Raw genomic sequence first — 6015 nt, forward strand, 5'->3', positions numbered from 1 at the left:
TCCCTTAAACTTGAGGAGAACCATCTCTGGTTCCAGAAGCTCCTCAAAACCTTTCTCTTTGCTTCTGCTATCTCTCCTCCTCTCCCCTGCTGATTTTCCTGGCTGAAACTGAAACTGTCCTTGGCACTGGTTACCTGGCCACCCTCTGATCTTGGGCCCAGGTCCCCTCCCCTGCCAGTAGCACGCCTGCACTGCCTTCCTGGCCACCCCCCGCACTTGGGGACTGTTTTCTGTATCCCTACAGTCCCACTAACCAGCACTTGACACCTGATGTCTGCACTTACCCTTGCACTTGCCACCAGCTGGCCGTACTTTAAATTATTGTTATTTATTCTATTTATCCCATGTACTGCACTGGCCCCTCCCTCTACCCGCACTTTCCCCATACCCCTTTCCCATGCACTTGCACAATCTGAATGACACCTGGCCTAGTAGGATCGCTGTTTCGTCTTCCCTCTGTTTCCCCTCCCTTGCCTCGTCGCGCCTTGAAACACTTGTGTATAGGCGCGTTATACATGCCATATCATATCATATCATATCTTCAGGGTTCAGAGGAACCTGCCAATACCCTTTGGTGACATCAATTATGGAAACATAAACGGCACCGCCCAGTCGATCAATCAGGTTGTCTATCCTGGGCATGGGATAGTTGTCAATCTGGGACACAGCATTTAATTCTTAAAGATCAATACAGAATCTCCACAATTGATCTGGTTTGGCTACTAAGATTATAAGAGAGGACAATGCACTCTAGGAGGGGTCTATCATGTGAATTGCTAGCACTTTCTCCACTTCCTCGAGGACTATTTCTTTTCTAGCGTCTGGGATCCTGCATGGTTTAGATTTACCATTTTTCCAAAGGTAGTACAAATGCAGTGATAATGCCCTTAACTCTTCCCGGTTCCTGTCTGAAAACATCCAGGAATTGGTTTAAGAGGTCTTCAATTTTATGTTGCTGTGCTAGAGGAAGGTCCGATGGTATCAAATTATGTTTCTCCTCTTCCCCTGTTAAAAGACTGGCCATCACTTCTGAAAAAGACTCTACCAGGTTTTCCTTCCATTCTTTTAAGATGTTAATATGGTAAATCTGATACTTGAGCCTCCTTTCTGGTTGAGATACTCCATAATTACGTGGGCCAGTTGGTTCCAGGACTTCATATGGACCATGCCGCAGAGACAGCATATTATTTTCTGACATAGAGAGGAACACTAATACGCCAATGTAAAAAGAGCGGATAAGTGTTTTTCGGTCATACAACCCCTTTTTGCTGTTATTGGGATTTGGTTAAATGGAAATGGAATAGATCTCTAACAATTCTCTCATGTTCCTTTATTCTCTGAGCTGCTTGGCATAACAGTAATGCAGCTTCCTCCCTCTCTTCCCAGGTCTACCTGAGCATATCCAATAAATCCCTTGGTTCACGCCCATATAGAGGTTCAAATGGTAAAAAACCTTGGGATGCCTGGGGAGCCTTTCTAACAGCAAAGAGAGTCAAAGGGATCAGTACATCCCAGTCCCTTCCATTGAATTCCACAAGTTTTTTGAGGACTGTTTTGAGGGTCTTATTAAAATGCTCAATAAGTGTGTCTGTCTGGGGATGATATACCAATGTGTGGAGCATATTAATCTGAAGAATCTCTTTCACCTCGGCCATCAGTTTGCTCATGAAATTGGTTAGTTGATCTATGAGGATTTCTCTAGAGAAGACTACGTGGGATAGGAAGGGGATGAGGTGTTTTAGAATTTGTTGGGTTGAGCTGTTATGCATTGGGAAGGCTTCGGGGTAGCGGGTTGGATAGTTTAGAATGACTAATATGTATTTTCGAGCCAAGATGTTTCTAGAGGACCTACAATATTTACCCCAATGCAGGAGAAAGGTATATCTATGATGGGCAAATGTTGACAGGGGGCTGGAAGGTGAAAGTATTTAGTGGTCTTCTGGCATAGTGGACAGTTTGCGACAACATTTTTTATCTTGGCAAAAATTCCTGGCTAGTAGAATGTACTCCATACCTGCCCCTGGGCTTTAACTGCCCCTAAGTGTCCCGACGCAAGGTGTGCCTGTGCAATCTCCAAGACTACCCTACGATTACTTTTTTAGACCACAATTTGGGATCCTACAACACCTTCCGGGGTTGTGTCTCCCCATACAATAAACCCCATTTGAGGAAAAGGAAGGGAGTGTCGCTCTTCCCTCCCTCTTCTTCTTATACCACCATCTGGAAAGCCTTGGCTAATATGGGATCATTGCCCTGAGCAAAGGCGAGGGCTGGCATGATTTCAATTTCCTCAGCCTCTGCCTGTGAGGTGGGTGTTTTGGTTTCGGGTTCCTTTCTTATATCTGCTTCACCAAATCCCTTTTCCCCTCTATTGGTTTGATCTTGGACAGGGACTTCTAGTAAGTCAGGAAATACTGTCTTTTCTAATATCCCTTGTGCAATTTTAACTCGAATCATATTATAGTAAGACTGCTTTCCATTGTTTTGTAAGAGGATTTGAACATCTCCCCTATAGTCAGAGGTACCACCCCAGCTAGTACATCCAAACCATATTTCCAAGCTAGCGGCAGACTTAGACATTATCCTAATGTAGGTACCCTTGGGAGCTGACAAGACTAGACCAGTAGATATAATGTGTATTACCCCTAGTTCTATAACAAGATCTTGACTGCTGGATAAGTCAAACCTGATTGACTCCAAAGTGGCCACTGAGGGGCTGGAGGCCCTGTCATTGAGTTTATTAAACTTTAGGGTTCCCAGGTTTGGGTCAGCCAGGTCAGATACCACCACTGACACCATATGTAATGGAGAAGAAGTACGAGTCTGTCACAGTGGGGACATTTTTGTTGGCAAAGACTTTTATTTGTAAAAGTAAAAGAAAAGGAAAACCTATCTTGCTCTATCTCTATGTGGGGTGCCCTACCTAAACAAAAATACTACGGACTCTGTCAGGATGTCGTGTCAAAGAAAGTGTCCACCATCCTGTGTCAAACCTATTTCCGTCCCTTACACTCGAGACTGACTAAGGAAAAGTGGATATCTTCTTGATCCAGAAGGAGGCGTCTCTCACTCTGGATATGGTTTCGATAGTTTAGTCCTTGATGAGAAAACACAAGGAGTGATTCTTTAACTTAAAGTTCTTGTTCTTTAACTGTTCTCCCAAACATATACAAAACACAGTTCTCAAATGTCAGAGGGCAGTCCCTTCCCCTGCTCTCTCCAACTAACAAGTGCAGCGTCAAGTCTGGTTCACTATCCTGTCAGACTTGACTGTAGATTTCCAAAAAAACACAAAACACAGTTCTCAAATGTCAGAGGGGAGTCTCTTTGCCTGTTCCTTCTCTAACTTGTAAATGTAGCACCAAGTCTGGGTCACTATCCTGCCAGACTTGACTGCAGAACACAAAACACAGTTACCAAGTATCAGGGCAAGTCTCTGCCCCTGTTCCTTCTCCAGTTCACAATGTTCATGTCAAGTCTATTCACTAAACTGGCTGACTTGACTATAGAACTCTAGAAAATATCTCTTTTACATGAACTTGGTCCTCAACCCCTTTTTTTGGCTTCTTAAACCTCTCCTTCATTCTCATATGGTTCCCAGATCCCAATGGGCTATTTTGGGGTTTCCCCAATTCACTCTGCAGTTTGTTTCTCATCTCTGTGGGTCCCAGAACTCTTTAGATTATCTTGGGACCTTTCTGACTTGCTTTGGGCTTCACCCACATAACTTTGTGCTTCTTCTGGCTTTTGTTTGTCATTGACCCCTGTGTAGTGCTTCGACGGGTCTCGCCTGACTTCATGTGGGTCCCACACCCTGTTACGCTGTTCTGGTGGGGCTTCCCTGACTTCATATGGGTCCCAGACCCAGGTGTTTTGCTTCTCTGGGACCACTATCCTTATTTCACCCAATGACCAACTGAACAGACCCAGTGTACTCTCCTGCCAGGTACTGATCCATACACATTGCCTCTTAACTTTCTTTCCAGCTATTGTAGTTATCTTGTGATCCCCTTCTGTCTCCCGGGATATTGGTATGCGTCTCTTTCCTTTCTTTGGCCCCTTCTGTGTCTGACCAGCCAGCCTGCACCTTTTCCTGCCTTTGGGAAATGCTGTTGTGGTCTCCCATCTGTCCTCAGAGTAGAGCAGGGATTTGCTGTTGCTTCTGCAGTCAGCGTCCTGCTCTCAGCGACTCTGCAGCAGTACGCTCTCTCTTGCATCCTCAACTGCACAGTTTCTTATTTCTTCGGTTTCACCAGTTGGATGTCCTTCTTCCCTGCCACTCGACAAGGTCCTGTACCACGGACCTAGTGGGGACCCTTGTGCCTCCCCGAGAGTGTCTTGTCCTCTTCTCCACGGGTCTCTCGCCAGGATTGGCTTGGCAAGGTACATACCCCTTTATATTATTTTAGGATCTCCCCAACTTTGTTTCGGCCTCAGCCTCGTAAATGTGTGCTTCTTCAGGCTTTTGTTTGTCCTCAACCCGTGTACTGCTTTGGCAGGTCTCGCCCAACTTCATGTGGGTCCCAGACCCTGTTACGCTGTTCTGGTGGGGCTTCCCTGACTTCATATCGGTCCCCGACACTGGTGTTTTGCTTCTGTGGGATCACTGTCCCTTTTTCACCCAATGACCAAGTGAACAGACAGTGTGTACTCTCCTGCCAGGCACTGTTCCATACAAATTATGTCTTCACTTTCTTTCAAGCTTCTGTAGTTATCTTGTTATCCTTTTTTGTCTCCTGGGATATTGGTATGTTTCTCTTTCCTTTTTTTGGCCCTCTCTGTGTCCCACCAGCCAGCCCGACCCTTTTCCTACCTTTGGGAAATGCTGTTTCGGTCTCCCATCTGTCCTGGGAGTAGAGCAGGGCTTTGCTGTTGCTTCCACAGTCAGCATCCTGCTCTCAGCAGCTCTGTAGCAGTAGGCTCTCTCTTGCATACTAAACTGTGTGTTCTTTTATTTCTCCAGTTTCGCCGGTTGGATGTCATTCCCTGCCACCAGACAAGGTCCTGTTCCCAGACCTAATTGAGACCCTTGTGCCTCCCCGAGAATGTCTTGTCTTCTTCTCCATGAGTCTCTCACCATGGAACTGGCGTTCCGTTCCTCACTCCTACAGGGTTGGCTTGAGGAGGTACATAGCCCTTCTTTAATTTTTATTGCTGAGGCTGCTTCTAGTAAGCTACACCGCGTATGTCGGTTCTGCTGTGAAGTTTGGCCTCTCCGGTTGATCTTCTTTGTGCCAGTTATTGTATGGATTCCACCTAGGTAAGCCTCACTGTTCCTCATCCCAATATGTTTGGACTGAATGGAATCCTCTACTCTACAGTGGTAAACATAGTGTGGGGAACTGCAGGGGACTGAGTGGGGTGAGAGGAGAGAGGGGCCAGAAATGAAGGGGGTGAATACCACGTTCTCCCAAGGCCATCGTCACTGGCCCCATGAGACACCCGCTGAATACCACCCCCAAGGGGGCTATCGGGTAGCAGCCTCACCTCCCCGGTCTCATGGGAAGGGGCTCACTCCATAGGAAGAGCGACAATACCCTGGGATTAGTCACAGGCATGATGAAATCAAATATGAGGTTATGGTTAAACCCTTTTTATATTGGCTTAAGATCTGGACTTCGGATGATCTATTCCCCGATAGGGAGGGCCTTGCTGATATATTAGCCGGGGATGGTGCAATAGTCTTGCTGTGGCTAAGACACGTTAAGCAATTGCTGTTGATTCTCAATCTTGAAATGTTGTGGTCTGACAGTTGAAGACAGTTCTTAAGAGGCAATTTCATGTCTAGGATTTGGAAACCAGGCTTGATATTTGCCACATCGGTCACCTGTCAGCGAATTACATTACAATCAAATCCATTTTGAAGATTAACCGCATTTTTTGTGTACTTCCCCTTTGTATGCTATAGTGAGACACTGGTGGCTCAAGCCAATGTTGAATCAGCATGGTGTTGAAACAATGAGAAGCTCTCATATTTATGAAATCCTGTCCTTCCACCATGGTATTTAGTGTAGT

Source organism: Ambystoma mexicanum, chromosome 3p, assembly GCF_040938575.1.
Source record: "Ambystoma mexicanum isolate Mex_15411 chromosome 3p, UKY_AmexF1_1, whole genome shotgun sequence".
Classification (NCBI taxonomy): Eukaryota; Metazoa; Chordata; class Amphibia; order Caudata; family Ambystomatidae; genus Ambystoma; species Ambystoma mexicanum.